Here is a 17,912-nt window from a genome sequence, read left to right on the forward strand (position 1 = left end):
GTGCAGAAAGAACTCACTTCCTATTTAGGGTCGCAGTCCCGATGCGGAAATTGCGCGCGTGTGCATTTGCTTCCAGAAAAACCTCTCGCCCTCGCAGGGCAACCTCCGTTCCCTAGAGCAGCGAGGTGGTCTTATCTGCCACTATCCACCCAGCCTTGCATTGCCTCTCCCGCTTCAACCGTAGCCTGATTCCGCTCAAAACCCCATTTCTTCCAGTGACAAGGGTGTTTAGGAGGTAAAAGGCTCAGGTCCAAAACCTTTTATTCTCCGCACATCTGCCAGGGACTGGGGGTGGTAAACTCCAAGGGGGGGGGTCGCTGCTTCTCCTTCCGCCGCCCCCCCTCCGCCCACCGCAACTAGAGCAGAGACGTCGCAGAGCGTCGACTTTCCCCCTTGTCTCACCATTCGCTATGGATAGGCAAAGTGTCGCAATTTGGAATTTGGGGTACTCCATCTCTCCTTCCCTCTATCTGTGTAGACGGAGGTGGGGGGGATGTTTCGATCCTAATCCGGTTTTGGAAGGGAGTTGGAGGCTAAAAGCACGGATATATGGAGGAAGCAGCGGCCGGACGCGCGAGAAAACGCCAATGTCGGAGGCGCAATTTTAAGCACAAATGTATCGCAAAACGCTGCGCTCCGGGTGTGTGTCTGTACGTGGGCGTCTGAATGGCGAGCCCCCCGCTCACCAGACTGAGGAGGGAAAAAGTTATTACTGTTATCACAATTATTAGAGCGGACTCATCCCAGGGCAAGAGCTCAGGCTTGGATCTCCAAGAAAAGATACACACGACATCCCGTTGAGCTCCGTGTCTACAGCACGAAGTCCAATGTAGTAATAATCATAATAATCGGACAGATCCGAGTGTCCCCCCCCTCTCCTTTCTGGATCTGCCCGGCTACTGCTTGCTCATATTCAGAGGCCTTGTTCACAAGACAGAGAGGGATAGCGCGGAGGAAAAGTTTAACAAGACGCCGGCAGACGAGTTGAGTATTTGCTAGCAGGTGGTTGGGCCGACAGATTTCCGAAGGGCGGCAGTTTGCATGTTAAAGCAACTGATTTGCATTTTAATTGGAGAAGAAAATGAAAATGAGGGTTTGGGGGGGCGGGGTGGGGGGAGACGTGGAGGCTGAACAGTTGCTGAAACCAGTGAGTAAATAAAGACTGATTAGATAGAGAGATAAATATATAATAGATCTCAGAGAGAGAGATATTTTTTTTCCATCAATGCCGCAAGGCTAAACCACACCTTGCATTTTTAAACGCACGCCTAAGCACATAAAAGTGTCAGTTTCGATCTTGCAAGCACGCCTGTCGTAAGGACACGCGCGTCAAGAGCTGGGATTGGATGCAGCTCCCTGACAAACGTGTGAACCGGAAAACTCGTGTGAAGCGGCCCATGGACTCCGCTTTCACTTCGAAGGAAGGGATTACATAATCCGGTTAAGTAGACAGCGCGATCAAACACCATTACTGGTTCACGTCTGAGTCTCAACCCTGAGCAAGAGACCGATTTCTGGGCTTTTCCGCGTCACGCTGCATGTAGCAAACTAGCTCACTGGCGAGGGTGGAATACTAAGCCTTTCTTCCTGATGAGCTAATTTGCCAGAGGCGGTGAGTTTTATTTTTAGTTAAACAGCAACAACAAAGACACTCTTGCAGCCCAGGTTTCTTCTGCCTATTTTGTAAATGGTCTCTGCAATTGCTTTTCGAGATGTTGCAAACCTCTTTCGAAATTTGTCCGGGGAGGTTCGCTCAGGAGCAGTTAGAAGGACGGATAAACTTTGCGCCCAAAGTCTAAGTATTTTTATTTGGAAATCGATATGTGGGGAGTGTTACGGAGCAATCCAATAGGTTTCTATTCAAAACTAATTTCCACTGATTTCAGTGGGGCTTATTTCTAGGAAACTGACTACAGAATTGCATCCGCAGTTGATCTGAACACAAATGATACCCAAATCGCTCTCAGCGAGGTCACAGCTGAAATCTCTAGCGCAGAGAACAACCTCGACTGTTCTCAGTGGCAGAAACAGCAGCATCTTTCTTCATTCTGAGGTTGAGAAAAGTATGACTTTCACGAAGAATCCCCGAGACTGGGCAGAGTTGCAACCTGTGGCCATAACTCTGCTCGTCCCATCGCCATGCTGCTGTATCTAGCTCACAGGCCGAATGGGTACAGTGGTACCTCGGGTTACAGACGCTTCAGGTTACATAGGCTTCAGGTTACAGACTCTGCTAACCCAGAAATATTACCTCGGGTTAAGAACTTTGCTTCAGGATGAGAACAGAAATCGTGCAGCGGTGGCGGTGGCGCAGCGGCAGCAGGAGGCCCCATTAGCTAAAGTGGTGTTTCAGGTTAAGAACAGTTTCAGGTTAAGAACAGACCTCCAGAACGAATTAAGTTATTAACCCGAGGTACCACTGTATTTTAATTTCGCAGCCTTTCTCTAGATGGTATTGTAAGGCATTTCCCCCCCTTGTCTCCATATAATCACCGCCCCCCACCAAAGGATCAACTCGAATGAAAAAGTCGAGGAGCTCCTCGGTCGGTAGAGCATAAAACTCAATCTAAGGCTTGTGGGTTCAAGACCCACAATGGATAAAAAAATTCCTGCAATGCAGCGGGTCCGACTAGATGGCCCTGCCCACTTTGCAGTTCTGTGATCCCGAGTCCTGTTATGAAACCCCTTTGCTGACAACGGAAATAGAGGCTGCGCAACAGATCTCACGGGTGAGGGAGACCCAGAACAAACAAACAAACAAACACAACCCGATCCTATGCTTCCTTTGGAAGTAAGCCTTATTTGAAAGTGCCATTTAGGAGCAAACCTTGCCTGTACAGGATCGGGCAACGTGTCCCATTGAAAGCCATGGAACAAGCTGGGTTGCATCAGTCCCACGGTAGTGAATGGGGGCGCAGCCAAGTTTCATTCACAATCAACGTGATGGGAAGTGTAATTCTAAACTCTTGGAGGGCGCCTGGTTGGGGAATGCTGGTCTAAGCATTCTTTTCTTTCCAGTATGGCTGGTTCCCCACCCCCACCCCCACCCCCGCCCAGAAGAAAAATGTACCGGTATATCCAAATATACAGTATATATACAGTTGGCACTCGGTTCTTGTGGTTGTTTTGTGGATACCTTTTTTTAAAAGGATGATATGCGAGTGTGCAAAACATTCAGCTGTTTGGCTAGAAAAGGAGGTGTTGGGTTTTTTTGCCTGCAGAAACATCAGTAGCCGCTGCGTTAGGAAGAGGATGTATCGCAACCAAGAGATATTTGAGCCGCGGACGCCCCCTTGTGGTGAAACGGAGAAAAAAGATCTACTGTATTTAGAGCCAGCAAACCGCCGCCTTTAAATAAAAAAATCGCCTGGATTAAAATTTTAAGCAGCACTTTAGCTCTTAAATAGCTCCGTTTAGCTGGGCTGGCGGTTAGTCAACACGGAGGCTTGGAAAACGTTAGCTGGTGGAGTGTCAGAGGAACTCCTCACACTGTATTCCAATAAGTTATCCAAAAGGATTTAAAGCTGCCAGGAGTGTTTAATTTCTTAATTTCAGAATAAGGCTGGAATTAAGACCATATATGTGAGCAATAGGCACAATCCAATCAATTTAGAAAGCAATGAGACATAGCTGGATCATTGGTTGTTATCTTGCACACAGTTAAATTCAGCTAGAATTTGTCATTTTCATCCTCCCTCCAGATTCATTTTCCTTTTATGATATGTATGTCAGATTGATAGCTTGAGGCCAAAGTCTGGCTTTCTGTTGATCGTTGTAAGCTGCTCTGGGAGCCTTTTTCAGTGAACGTGTGGAGGGAAATGCTTTAAAGGAAAGAAACTGATAAATAAGCCAACGTAATAGAGGGTTAGAAATATATTTAGGCAGCCTCATACCAATGAACTGACATACTGAGTGAGAATCTGGCCATACAGATGTCATTGAAACTCACAGTTGCCTTGTCCAGAATTTATCCAGGGTGGATAAACACATACAATGGTACCTCGGGTTACATACGCTTCAGGTTGCAGATGCTTCAGGTTACAGACTCCACTAACCCAGAAATAGTACCTCGGGTTAAGAACTTTACCTCAGGATGAGAACAGAAATCACGCGGCGGCAGCAGTGGGAGGCCCCATTAGCTAAAGTGGTACCTCAGGTTAAGAACAGTTTCAGGTTAAGAATGGACCTCCAGAACGAATTCAGTTCTTAACCCGAGGTACTACTGTACTATGATTTCTAGTGGGGAATGTGATAACCTGCAGGTGGTTTTCATGACAACCCGCTATTGTCACACCCTTTCTACAACTATAGGACACAAATGACTTTTTGACCAGTGCAGACAATATGGCTTCCATTCCAAGCCATTTCTTTCCCCTGGCCCCTCTCCCCCGTTGCTTAACATTCAACCTGTTTAAGAATCCTGCTGAAGTCTTCTTCACTGTTTTGAGCCAGTTTCACCCCGAGAAAATCTTGTTTATTTGGCCTGCAGAGGACTGGCAAATAGCAGGGGATGACGTCATCATCGTGCTCTGAAAAAAGCGATGGCACTTCATCCCTGCTTGTTCCTGCTCTATAACCCCACTGCTGCTTCTTCGCTCCTTCCAACTGCTGATTTAACAAATAAAAAAAATAAGCAGTTAATCACAGTTCACCTCTGATAAACGTCAAATCCCTCTCAGAGGCCCATGTCACCTCTGGACTAATCTGAATCCAAGGCACACACTTAGCGCTCACCCACCCAATATTAAATGCACTTTCTAGTGATGCAAAAAGGTAAGAGGTAGAACATGGTTGGGATGTGGGTGGCACTGTGGGTTAAAACACAGAGCCTAGGACTTGCCGATCAGAAGGTCGGCGGTTCGAATCCCCGCGATGGGGTGAGCTCCTATTGCTTGGTCCCAGCTCCTGCCTATCTAGGAGTTTGAAAGCACGTCAAAGTGCAAGTAGATAAATAGTTACCGCTGCGGCAGGAAGGTAAACGGCGTTTCCGTGTGTGGCTCTGGTCTGCCAGAAGCGGCTTAGTCATGCTGGCCACATGACCTGGAAGCTGTCCGCCGGCTCCCTCAGCCAATAAAGTGAGATGAGCACCGCAAACCCAGAGTCAGCCACGACTGGACCTAATGGTCAGGGGTCCCTTTACTTAGAACATGGGTAGGCAAACTAAGGCCCAAGGGCCAGATCCAGCCCAATCACCTTCTAAATCTGGCCCGCGGACGGTCCGGGAATCAGCGTGTTTTTACATGAGTCGAATGTGTCCTTTTATTTAAAATACATCTCTGGGTTATTTGCGTGGCTGCCTGCTGTTTTTACATGAGTCGAATGTGTGCTTTTATTTAAAATGCATCTCTGGGATATTTGTGGGGCATGGGAATTCATTCATTATTTTTTTCAAAATATAGTCCAGCCCCGCACAAGGTCTGAGGGACAGTGCACTGGCCCCCCGCTGAAAAAGGTAGGGGGGTAGAAAAGGTAGAACCTGTTGTCGTCTGGGGAGGAGCCTTGACTAGAAGGAAGTCCTGAGGACCAGATAAAGAAGTCTAGAGGGCCATTTCCCTGTTCTAAAAAAAACTTGCCCCACTGTTCAGGACCAGTTTTGGGTTTTATGTATCCCACCCCACCCCATGATGCCCCTTGAAGTAGGCTGTTTCTGGCTATGATTCATTGCCTCCATTGCCACTCACTAGCCAGTGTGGTGTAGTGGTTAGTGTCAGAGTGGGACCTGGGAGAGCAGGGTTCAACTCCCCAGTCAGCCAAGACTTAGATGAGTCACTCCTTCTCGGCCTAGCCTACCTCTTAGGGTTGTTGTGGGGATTAAATTAATAGGAGACCTGTGAGTTCCACCTTGAGCCCCTTAGAGGAAGAAGATGTGATATAAATGCAATAAATAATAGCAATCTCTAGGCTGTCCAAGGTTTTAAAGACTGCGGAGAGAATTATTCATAGAATCATAGAGTTGGAAGAGACCACAAGGGCCATTGAGTCCAACCCCCTGCCAAGCAGGAAACACCATCAGAGCACTCCTGACATATGGTTGTCAAGCCTCTGCTTAAAGACCTCCAAAGAAGGAGACTCCACCACACTCCTTGGCAGCAAATTCCACTGTCGAACAGCTCTTACTGTCAGGAAGTTCTTCCTAATGTTTAGGTGGAATCTTCTTTCTTGTAGTTTGGATCCATTGCTTCGTGTCCGCTTCTCTGGAGCAGCAGAAAACAACCTTTCTCCCCCCTCTATGTGACATCCTTTTATATATTTGAACATGGCTATCATATCACCCCTTAACCTCCTCTTCTCCAGGCTAAACATGCCCAGCTCCCTTAGCCGTTCCTCATAAGGCATCGTTTCCAGGCCTTTGACCATTTTGGTTGCCCTCCTCTGGACACGTTCCAGTTTGTTAAGGTGGGTGCACTCTTCCCACCTTGGATCAAATCTATGCTTCCAGGTGCCATAAGAAAGCTGCAGAGATAGTGCAGGATAGTGCGCACCCCGGAAATGATCTCTTTCAGCTTCTGCCTTCTGGAAGAAGGTACAGGGTTATAAAGACTAGGACTAGCCGCCTGAGAAACAGTTTCTATCCAAATGCGATTTTGGTTTTAAATACGGTGTAAGGTAGTCTCTATGTGAGTATATTGTATTTAATTTTGGAGTACCTCGGGTTACATACGCTTCAGGTTACATACACTTCAGGTTACAGACTCTGCTAACCCAGAAATAGTGCTTCAGGTTAAGAACTTTGCTTCAGGATAAGAACAGAAATTGTGTTCCAGCGGCGCGGCAGCAACAGGAGGCCCCCATTAGCTAAAGTGGTGCTTCAGGTTAAGAACAGTTTCACGTTAAGAACGGACCTCCGGAATGAATTAAGTACTTAACCCGAGGTACCACTGTATCAGAGTTTTTAGGGGCTAACCAGGCTGGGATAGTTGGGATAGCAGGCTTGTTGGTTTTTGAATGTCCGATGTAGATTTCCCCCCAATTTCGTTGTTCTGTATGGGACAATGACAATAAAGATTATCCTATCGTATGCTGATGAACGGATCCAGGGTCTATATCTGTGCAAGGAATGGGGATGTCCGCCCCACCCCTTTTGTATCACCCTAATCCCATTGGCAGTTCGAATCCCCGCGGCGGGGTGCGCTCCCGTTGTTCGGTCCCAGCGCCTGCCAACCTAGCAGTTCGAAAGCACTCTCGGGTGCGAGTAGATAAATAGGGACCGCTTACCAGCAGGAAGGTAAACGGCGTTTCCGTGTGCAGCTCTCGCTCGCCAGAGCAGCGATGTCACGCTGGCCACGTGACCCGGAAGTGTCTCCGGACAGCGCTGGCCCCCGGCCTCTTTGAGTGAGATGGGCGCACAACCCTAGAGTTTGTCAAGACTGGCCCGTACGGGCAGGGGTACCTTTAATCCCATCATAGAGAACTGGGTTGCTAGCAAATAATATACTCAGTAGCTTTTTCTTTCTTTTTTTGGTACCACCAAAGGCAGCAAGAAGTCACTTACATTTGATCAGTGGGCATTTAGACATCTTCTTCCCCTCCACTCTTGGAGCAGCAGAACTCTATTGCCTGTGAATCATTTTGACTGTCTGACCTACACAGAGAAGAGAATCCTACAAGAAGAGCCAAGACCGGAAACCTGAAATATTCTCCCGGGCGCTAATTCCAACACTTAATCAAGATCTGATTACCAAGAAGGAAGATGGGACATAAAAATCCGAGAAAGGTTTTAAAATGTTCACTCTCATCCATAATTCACACTTCGGAGGGGCCCATTATGGCATGCCATGTGGTAGGAAAATCGGATTTTATTTTATTTTGTAATTATCGCAATGGGAGGGTGCCTGCCAGTTCTAACGATCTGTCTAAGGCCACAGGCTGGCTTTCGAAAGCTTTCAAAGATCCAGGGACACCAAGTTCTTCTCAGCTGCTGCTCTTTCTAAAAATAAGAAAAAGAAAATAGGAGAAAAGGAAGGGAGGAGGAACCGCAAACATTTTGCATGGCTGAAGAACGGCAAAAGATGAAAACGGGAGTCACAGGAAATCACTGTTGGAAGCTTGCATGCAACACAACTTGCAGAAGAGGAGTTTGCATGGGTTAAGATAAGTAGAGTTGGGGACCTCAAGGCTGCTAGACTACCCCTGTTCCTTTAATCTCTTGAGCTGACCTCTTTATGTACATTGTGTGAGTGTGTGGGAGGAACCTCAGGCCCGGGGGCCAAATGTGGCCCACCAGGCCACTCTGGCACTTGTGACTCTGTCTAAGCCATGCTCCCTTCCAAAGCCACACCTTCCGCTGGACCAGCTCCATGTGAGACATTATTGCAGTCAAACTGACAATTCGTGTCTTGCCAGATAGGCCCGTGAAGGGGCTGATGCTCACAGAGCTTTCCTGTAAAATTTGCTAGAAGGAACTCTGTGAGATCACTTCCTTTGGCAGGAAGCTGTAACACGCCATACTTCCTTCCTGCCTGGGCACCTCTCTTTTTCTTCATCATGCCTGACCACACATGCATGTCTGAGCTCTGCAGCTCAGAAACTGTTCTGAGCTTTTGTAACCTAGCAAAATGAAAGCGGGCTTATAAGTTATGAGTTATAAGTCCGCTTTCATTTTGCTACTGTAATTGCTGCTTCAAGACCTAGATAATGTAAGTAAATACTACTTTTACTTCTTCACTAAACAATGTCTATGTGAATGTTGTTTTTAAGAGGGAGAAAGGGGGTAATACCAGGGAAAATCCAGTCTGCCTTAAAGCATCTTGAATCGTTGTTTTTAGAAGCAACATTGCCTTAGCTTCCAAGTTCAAAGCTGCAAAGAATTGTACTCTGCTGATCTCACTAATGTGAGCAAGGAAGGATAATAACTAAATAATATATCCTCTAAAAGGTAAAGGGACCCCTGACCGTTAGGTCCAGTTGTGGACGACTCTGGGGTTGTGGCGCTTATCTTGCTTTATTGGCCGAGGGAGCCGGCGTACAGTTTCCGGGTCATATGGCCAGCATGACTAAGCCACTTCTGGCAAACCAGAGCAGTGCACGGAAACGCCGTTTACCTTCCCGCTGGAGCAGTACCTATTTATCTACTTGCACTTTGACGTGCTTTCAAACTGCTAGGTTAGCAGGAGCAGGGACCGAGCAACGGGAGCTCAGCCCATAGTGGGGATTCGAACCGCCGACCTTCTGATCGGCAAGTCCCTGGCTCTGTGGTTTAGACCACAGTGCCACCTGCGTCCCTTAATATATCCTCTTCTAGTTCCTAAATTTATTCCTACACTTGAGGGCATAAGGAGAAGGGGATGGCAGAGGACGAGATGGTTGGACAGTGTTCTTGAAGCTACCAGCATGAGTTTGACCAAACTGCAGGAGGAAGTGGAAGACAGGAGTGCCTGGCGTGCTCTGGTCCAGGGGGTCACAAAGAGTCGGACACGACTAAACAACAACAACAAAATGACAGGCATAGGCAAACTCGGCCATCGAGCTGTTTTGGGACTATAGTTCCCATCATCCCTGACCACTGGTCCTGTTAGCTAGGGATCATGGGAGTTGTAGTCCCAAAACATCTGGAGGGCCAAGTTTGCCTATGCCTGTTCTATGATTTAAGGCAGGCTTCCTCAACCTTGGCTCTCAAGATGTTTTTTTGGCCTATAACTCCCATGATCCCAGGACCAGTGGTCAGGGATGATGGGAATTGTAGTCTCAAAACATCTGGAGGGCCGAGGTTGAGGAAGCCTGATTTAAGGTGCATGGCTTCTCTCAAAGGATCATGGGATTGTTAAGGGTGCTGGGAAATATAGCTCTGCAAGGGATAACCTACAGTGCCCAGGATTCTTTTTGTGGGGGGGGAGCCATCTGTTTTGAATGTATGGCATAGATGTGACCTATGTCAACTAAGGTTAAGGCAGCAACTAAACCCTTTTTTATATACAGTCGTTCCTCGGGTTACAGACGCTTCAGGTTGTGTTTTTTCGGGTTACGGACCGCGAAACCCGGAAGTACCAGAACGGGTTACTTTTGGCGGTCGTGCATGTGCAGAAGTGTTAAATCGCGCTTTGCGCATGTGCAGAAGTGCCAAATCACAACCCGCGCGTGTGCAGATGCGCCACTGCAGGTTGTGGACGCTGCGGGTTGCGAACGTGCATCCCGCACGGATCACGTTTCCAACCCGAGCGTCCACGGTATACCATTCTTTTAGTAAAAAAAAGGGGGGGAGCGGATTTTAGCATGTGGATTTAAGATTGGTTTCAGTTTCATAGCCAAATATACTGGAATTTAACTAACTTAGCCGGAGAATTATATACATTCTTTGAATATTTGATGAAAATATAGCGAGCCATCTCACATCATCAATCTTTCAGCAGACCCCTACATTGAAATCAATGCAGAGGCCTCCTACTTAGAGCGAGCTGGCATGCCAAGGCCCAGTGTCAAGCAACAGGGAATCATTAAATTGATGCTCTAAGTGGTATGCAGGAAAAAAATGTGAATATTATGTGTACATTTTTATGATTTTTAAAAAATCATATTTCAGCATTTTCCTTCCGATCAAGGTCTCCGACAGGGGGAGGGGAGAAACAGGCATTGATTAGCACTTTCAGACTCAATCATAAAGTGTAGCACATTTTGCTTGTTACAGATGATTTTTTTTTAAAAAAAAAGCAAAGAGCTTGAGACGTTAGTTTCACATTAAGAGCAATATATTAAAGAATGTCAACCGGGTCATATTTTATTTTATGTGTCCAGGGGCATGCAGGGGACAGAATAGCCCATCTTAAGTAAAAGCCAGATCACTGTGAATTCTTACTAAGTCCTACTATGCTCAGTGGGGACTTACTTCCAAGTAAACCCACCAGTGGCCACCATTTCAGAATTTTCATTTGGGCAGCGAGCAAGGCTTTCAACTTTTCATTGCAAAGTTCCTTTGTATGATGCATTCAAGATTAAATTGCAAAAAAAGGAGGACACGAAACTGCAAAAACCAGAATAATTTAAGAGCGTTTGGTGCGGTGATTTTTGTTCCTCATTCAGAATTGTAATTCTTATAAAAATTATAGCAGTGTCACCAGCACAAATCAAAAAGTCAATTTTAAGGGGAATTCTACAGAGGTAGGACATAGGCCCGTTTAGCTATTTACCGTATATTACAGTAGTTGTTCATCAGCGTTTAGAACTGGAGAGTTAGTTAGAGATACAGATCCTTTTGTGGAATATTCAGATGTAGCATGAAAACAAGTAGCCTACCTTGATTTCAGCAAGACATTCGACAAGGTGCCCCATGATATTCTTGTAAAGAAGCTGGTAAAATGCGGTCTTGACTATGCTACCACTCAGTGGATTTGTAACTGGCTGACTGACCGAACCCAAAGGGTGCTCATCAATGGTTCCTCTTCATCCTGGAGAAGAGTGACTAGTGGGGTGCCACAGGGTTCTGTCTTGGGCCCAGTCTTATTCAACATCTTTAACAACGACTTGGATGATGGACTCAAGGGCATCCTGATCAAATTTGCAGATGACACCAAACTGGGAGGGGTGGCTTACACCCCAGAGGACAGGATCACACTTCAAAACGACCTTGACAGATTAGAGAACTGGGCCAAAACAAACAAGATGTACTTTAACAGGGAGAAATGTAAAGTATTGCACTTGGGCAAAAAAAATGAGAGGCACAAATACAAGATGGGTGACACCTGGCTTGAGAGCAGTACATGTGAAAAGGATCTAGGAGTCTTGGTTGACCACAAACTTGACATGAGCCAACAGTGTGACGCGGTAGCTAAAAAAGCCAATGCAATTCTGGGCTGCATCAATAGCAGTATAGCATCAAGATCAAGGGAAGTAATAGTGCCACTGTATTCTGCTCTGGTCAGACCTCACCTGGAGTACTGTGTCCAGTTCTGGGCACCACAGTTCAAGAAGGACACTGACAAACTGGAACGTGTCCAGAGGAGGGCAACCAAAATGGTCAATGGCCTGGAAACGATACCTTATGAGGAACGGCTAAGGGAGCTGGGCATGTTTAGCCTGGAGAAGAGGAGGTTAAGGGGTGATATGATAGCCATGTTCAAATATATAAAAGGATGTCATATAGAGGAGGGAGAAAGGTTGTTTTCTGCTGCTCCAGAGAAGCGGACATGGAGCAATGGATCCAAACTACAAGAAAGAAGATTCCACCTAAACATTAGGAAGAACTTCCTGACAGTAAGAGCTGTTTGACAGTGGAATTTGCTGCCAAGGAGTGTGGTGGAGTCTCCTTCTTTGGAGGTCTTTAAGCAGAGGCTTGACAACCATATGTCAGGAGTGCTCTGATGGTGTTTCCTGCTTGGCAGGGGGTTGGACTCGATGGCCCTTGTGGTCTCTTCCAACTCTATGATTCTATGATTCTATAAACACAGGTTTCCAGCCTTTGTATTTGACTGAATTCAAAAGCTAACATGCTATAGTATTTGACAGACAATATCCTGTCACATTTGTTAGTCAACGGCACATGGAGACTCCATTTTTTAATTCACAATTTATTAGGATTTTCACCGTATTGCAATAAAACAGGATGACCCCCTAATGAAGCTTGCCAAAAGCAAAGCAACCAAAAGGTATTGCCTGATCTAAGGCACTCAAATTTAGATTTTTAAGATGAAAATTTCACATTCAAAGGGCAGTGTCACCTTTTTCCCCACTTTCAAAATTTCAGCAATACAATCAAAATGCTGGCAAAAAAAAATGAACATTAATTTCAGCTCTGCTTTACTTAAGCTTGCTTTTCAAATGTGTCAGAGGATCCAGCAGCATCTTTCCAGATTCCTCCGCCCCAAATCTCAAACAGTGGTGTTGATATATGGCACAGGCCGGATCCTAATCTCTACCACTCCTTGTGGGCCAAGTTTGTGTTAGGATATTGATGTTCCGTTCCACCTAAACAGATGTGTGGAGCTGCTGTATGTCACATGACTGTTTACATTCCAGCACAGCTTGCTGGGAACTTTCGTTTGTGTATAGTTTTTGCCTTATGCTGCTTCTTGCTCTTGGACATGAAGGAGAGCAGACATGTTTTCTTTGTCCTGATCTGTGCTGAATAAACTGCTTGTAAATATGCTTTACATATGCCTCTGCCCACCCTTCCGCCGCAGAGAGTTTGTTATCTCTGCTGGCTTGCGTGCTCAGCTTCTGAAAGGCTTCTGAAGCTCTGAGTCGCTGATTGATGCAGAACCGAGGACTGGAGTTTGACCGGTAACAGGCCGGTGGGCTGGAGCCAGCTGGGGGCCTGCCAATTGCTCCCATCCCTTGGGTGCATCGCAACAGTTTGAGAGGTGCACAGGGCTGTCTATCAGTCCAGCAGCTGTTGTCACAAGGATATCAGGCAACCTGTTTTTGCCCGCACAATTTGAAATGTTATGTTAAATAGCACAGGAGACATAACAGACCCTGTGGGGACTCCATAGTCCCCAAACCATAGAGCCAACAATATTCTCCTAGCCATAAGCACCAACTTTAAGGGGCTGAGGTCCTTTCAGGGGGGCCCCAATAAAATATTGGGGAGGGGTAATGTTGAGAACGATCAAGGGGCGGAGGAGGCTGAGAGTGGAGCTGTGGAGCTAGAGAGGAGCCTCCAGACGTTGAAGCCATGCTGCCGCCACATTCGGCTAACCCCCCCGGTTCCTCTAGGTGTTCCTGTGTCACAAGCATGTCATTGGTCCCACCCCACCCCACCCCAGTCTTCTGGTCAAGTGGGCGCCTCTGCTCCTACATGCAGCCGCTGGGAGAGATCATTGGGGGGTTGGGCTGGGTGTTCATCAGTATGCTGATGATACCCAGTTCTACCTCTCTTTTAAATCAGAACTAGTGAAGGCGGTGAAGGTCCTGTGTGAGTGTCTGGAGGTGGTTGGAGGATGGATAGCAGCTAACAGACTGAGGTTGAATCCTGACAAGACTGAAGTACTGTTTTGGGGGGACAGGAGGCAGGCAGGTGCGGAGGACTCCCTGGTCCTGAATGGGGTAACTGTGCCCCTGAAGGACCAGGTGCGCAGCCTGTGAGTCATTTTGGACTCTCAGTTGTCTATGGAGGCGCAGGTCAATTCTGTGTCCAGGGCAGCTGCTTATCAGCTCCATCTGGTACACAGGCTGAGACCCTACCTGCCTGCGGACTGTCTCGCCAGAGTGGTGCGTGCTCTAGTTATCTCCCGCTTGGACTACTGCAATGCGCTCTATGTGGTGCTACCTATGAAGGTGACCTGGAAACTACAACTAAACCAGAAGGCGGCAGCTAGACAGGTGACCGGGAGCGGCCGCTGAGACCACATAACTGTTGGCTTTTCGCAGTGTAGTAACGCTGCAGAGAGCTTGCTGGGGAGAGCTTGCATTAAAAAGAAAAGGGACTCAAAAATAACTTAAACAAGGTTTTAATAAGAAAAACAAAAACTCCTTAAACACTAAATACAAACAAACAAACACGACCCAACCACCAACCCATCCCCCAGGGTAAATGGCAGAGCTAGGTGCTGCTCCTTATATACTGCAGCCAATTCCTGACACAGCTTAATCAATGCAACTCAGCAGCACCTGCCATGCTCCTCAGCTGTAAAGTTGGATCTCGTCAGCTTGCTCTGGCCCTTGCTCCGGCCCCTTAAAGGTATACACATTGGGTGAAACAATGATGAACCTTTACATTTAAAGAAACAGTTCAACAATAACACCGGTCTTGAAAGACCTACACTGGCTCCCAGTACATTTCCGAGCACAATTCAATGTGTTGGTGCTCGGTCCAGTATACCTGAAGGAGTGTCTCCACCCCCATCGTTCTACCCGGACACTGAGGTCCAGTGCCGAGGGCCTTCTGGCAGTTCCTTCGCTGCGAGAAACCAAGTTACAGGGAACCAGGCAGAGGGCTTTCTTGGAACCAGGCACCTGCCCTGTGGAACACCCTCCCACCAGATGTCAAAGAGAACAACTACCAGACTTCTAGAAGACATCTGAAGGTAGCCCTGTTTAGGGAAGCTTTTAATGTTTAATAGACTATTGTATTTTAAAATTCTGTTTGAAGCCGCCCAGAATGGCTGGGGAAACCCAGCCAGATGGGCGGGGTATAAATAATAAATTGTTGTTGCTGTGCTACTTTCTGGTAGTGACCCTGCAGGTAAGAGCAGAACCATAGAAACACAGGACCTCCACATCCCACCTCCCTGAGTCTATCCAGAAGAGCACAATGGTTAATGAGGTCAAGGAGAACCAGCGCCCAACAGAGGTATGGGGAACCTCAGGCCTTGGGTCCGAAAGCAGAACTCAGACTCTCTGTTTGGCCCTCAGCACTCTCCACCAGTGCTGGATTTATCTATAAGTTAAACAAGCTATAGGTTAGGGCCCCACTCTCTTAGGGGCCCCAAAAAAGTTTAAAGGGAAAAAAAACTGGATGTACATTTCCAAAATATAAGATAAAAAAAACACCTACATACAGCAACAGTGTTTTGTGTTATGTAGGCTCCTATGATGTAAGTAATGTAAGGCTTGCTAACCTGCTCCCTAAAATATCACTGGTTTGCTCATTTCTATATACAGTGGTACCTCTGGATATGAACGGGATCCGTTCCAGAGCCCCGTTCGCATCCTGAAGTGAACGCAACCTGCGTCTGCGCGTCTGTGGGTTGCAATTCGCCGCTTCCGCGCATGTGCGTGATGTCATTTTGACCGTCTGCGCATGTGCGAGCAGCAAAATCTGGAAGTAACGCATTCCATTACTTCCAGGTTGCTGCGGAGCGCAACCTGAAAGCACTCAACCTGAAGCAACTTCAACCCGAGGTATGACTGTATAGGGTGCCTACATTCTGCATGGACCGGCTGCATGGCAACATGTGCAAATGGCTTTAGATACCTATTAGGTCCATAAATTACCATATAGCATATATTCAACACAAAAAACAGCAGCAGTTTGTTGTTGACAAAGCTAGTATTTGCTATCTCCACTGGCATGTACTTAGCACTGGTGCAGCATCTCCAATGTTTCCAAATGAAGGAGCGTCTCCACCCAGCCCGGACACTGAGGTCCACCTCTGAGGGCCTTCTGGCGGTTCCCTCTCTATGAGAAGTGAGGTTACAGGGAAGCAGGCAGAGGGCCTTCTTGGCGGTGGCACCTGCCCTGTGGAACGCCTTCCCTTCAGATGTCAAGGAAATAAACAACTATCTGACTTTTAGAAGACACCTGAAGGCGGCCCTGTTTAAGGAAGTTTTAAACGTTTTATCATGTTTTTAATATTCTGTTGGGAGCCGTCCAGAGTGGCTGGGGAAACCCAGCCAGATGGGCAGATGGGTGGTGTATTATTATTATTATTATTATTATTATTATTATTATTCACATATGGTATATAAACTGGATTAGGTCAACTATGTGTTTAATTCTAGATGGAGGCCGTTCTGAGTATAAAAGTTTACATAAAGTAGAAGAGAAGTATGGGGAGGGGATAATTCAAGTTTATTGAGTATTTCTATAAAATATCTGTTATATATTGAGAGAAGAATATGACACAACTCTATTTCTGTATTTGTTAAATCTTTATTGATAAATGAATAAACATTTAATAGCACCCTGGAGTGACTTTCACCCTCAATGAGTCAAATATATTTGCAGTTTATGGAACGCCTTGCAAAAAGGCAGGAAGGTTCATCCAAATAAAATTGAGATGTTGGGTGCATAGGTATTAAATATGATTATTTTTAATACATGTGTTTATTTCTTGCACTTAAAATGCCTTTCTCAAAATATATGATTTTGTCCTCAAGGAAAAGAGTGCTAATTTTTAATTGCAAAAATAAAAAAAAATCTATGAAATGTAATTATCATTTCCATGAAAAGCATCGCTTGGAAATGACTGGGTGCACTTTCTTGAACTTAAGAGTGTAATAGGATGCTATGTATAATGTGTTGCAATGGGGCCATCTACTGGCCATTTTCCTTGCTGTTCTTTTTAATGCTGCTTTTACAAGGTCATTATGTAAGCTTGGTTCTCTAAGCTTTCTAGCTTAAAGAACCATTTCCACATGGACTTGTCTTCTGAGATACCCCAGGTGCCTGCTGAGATCCCTGGGTGTGACGCTGTGGCTTGGGTGCCCGCAGGCTCCACACTGCCCCAAACGTTCCACCCGCTTCCTCCCTCCACCAACTGTGGGGTGTCTAAGTGGGAGGAGGCAGGCAGACTCCAGCAGCCCCACAGTGCACCCTGCCCTATGGATGGCTCAGCCCGCCCCTGGATGTGCTGCCCCACGTGCCCGAGCAGCTTCCTCCGCCGCTGAAGACATCAAAACCAAGAAACAAAATCTCTGCACTTGGAAAGTTAGTACATCAGAGGAAAGTAAGTTTCTTGCCTGTATTCCCTGACACCTTAGCTTTCTATGTGTGGGGAATTGTTTCTTTTAAGGAAACAACAAGAACAAGAACAACAATTTATTTATACCCCGCCCATCTAGCTGGGTTTCCCCAGCCACTCTGGGTGGCTTCCAACACAATATTAAAATACAGTATAGTGGTACCTCGGGTTACATACGCTTCAGGTTACAGACTCTGCTAACCCAGAAATAGTGCTTCAGGTTAAGAACTTTGCTTCAGGATGAGAACAGAAATCATGCTCCGGAGGCGCTGTGGCAGCGGGAGGCCCCATTAGCTAAAGTGGTGCTTCAGGTTAAGAACAGTTTCAGGTTAAGAACGGACCTCCGGAACGAATTAAGTACTTAACCTGAGGTACCACTGTAATGCATCAAACATTAAAAGCTTCCCTAAACAGGGCTGCCTTCAAATGTTGTCTAAAAGTCTGATAGTTGTTGTTCTCTTTGACATTTGGTGGGAGGGTGTTCCACAGGGCGGGTGCCACTACCGAGAAGGCCCTCTGCCTGGTTCCCTGTAACTTGGCTTCTTGCAGTGAGGGAACCGCCAGAAGGCCCTCAGAGCC

Source organism: Podarcis tiliguerta, assembly GCF_965153285.1.
Source record: "Podarcis tiliguerta genome assembly, chromosome: 9".
Taxonomy (NCBI): domain Eukaryota; kingdom Metazoa; phylum Chordata; class Lepidosauria; order Squamata; family Lacertidae; genus Podarcis; species Podarcis tiliguerta.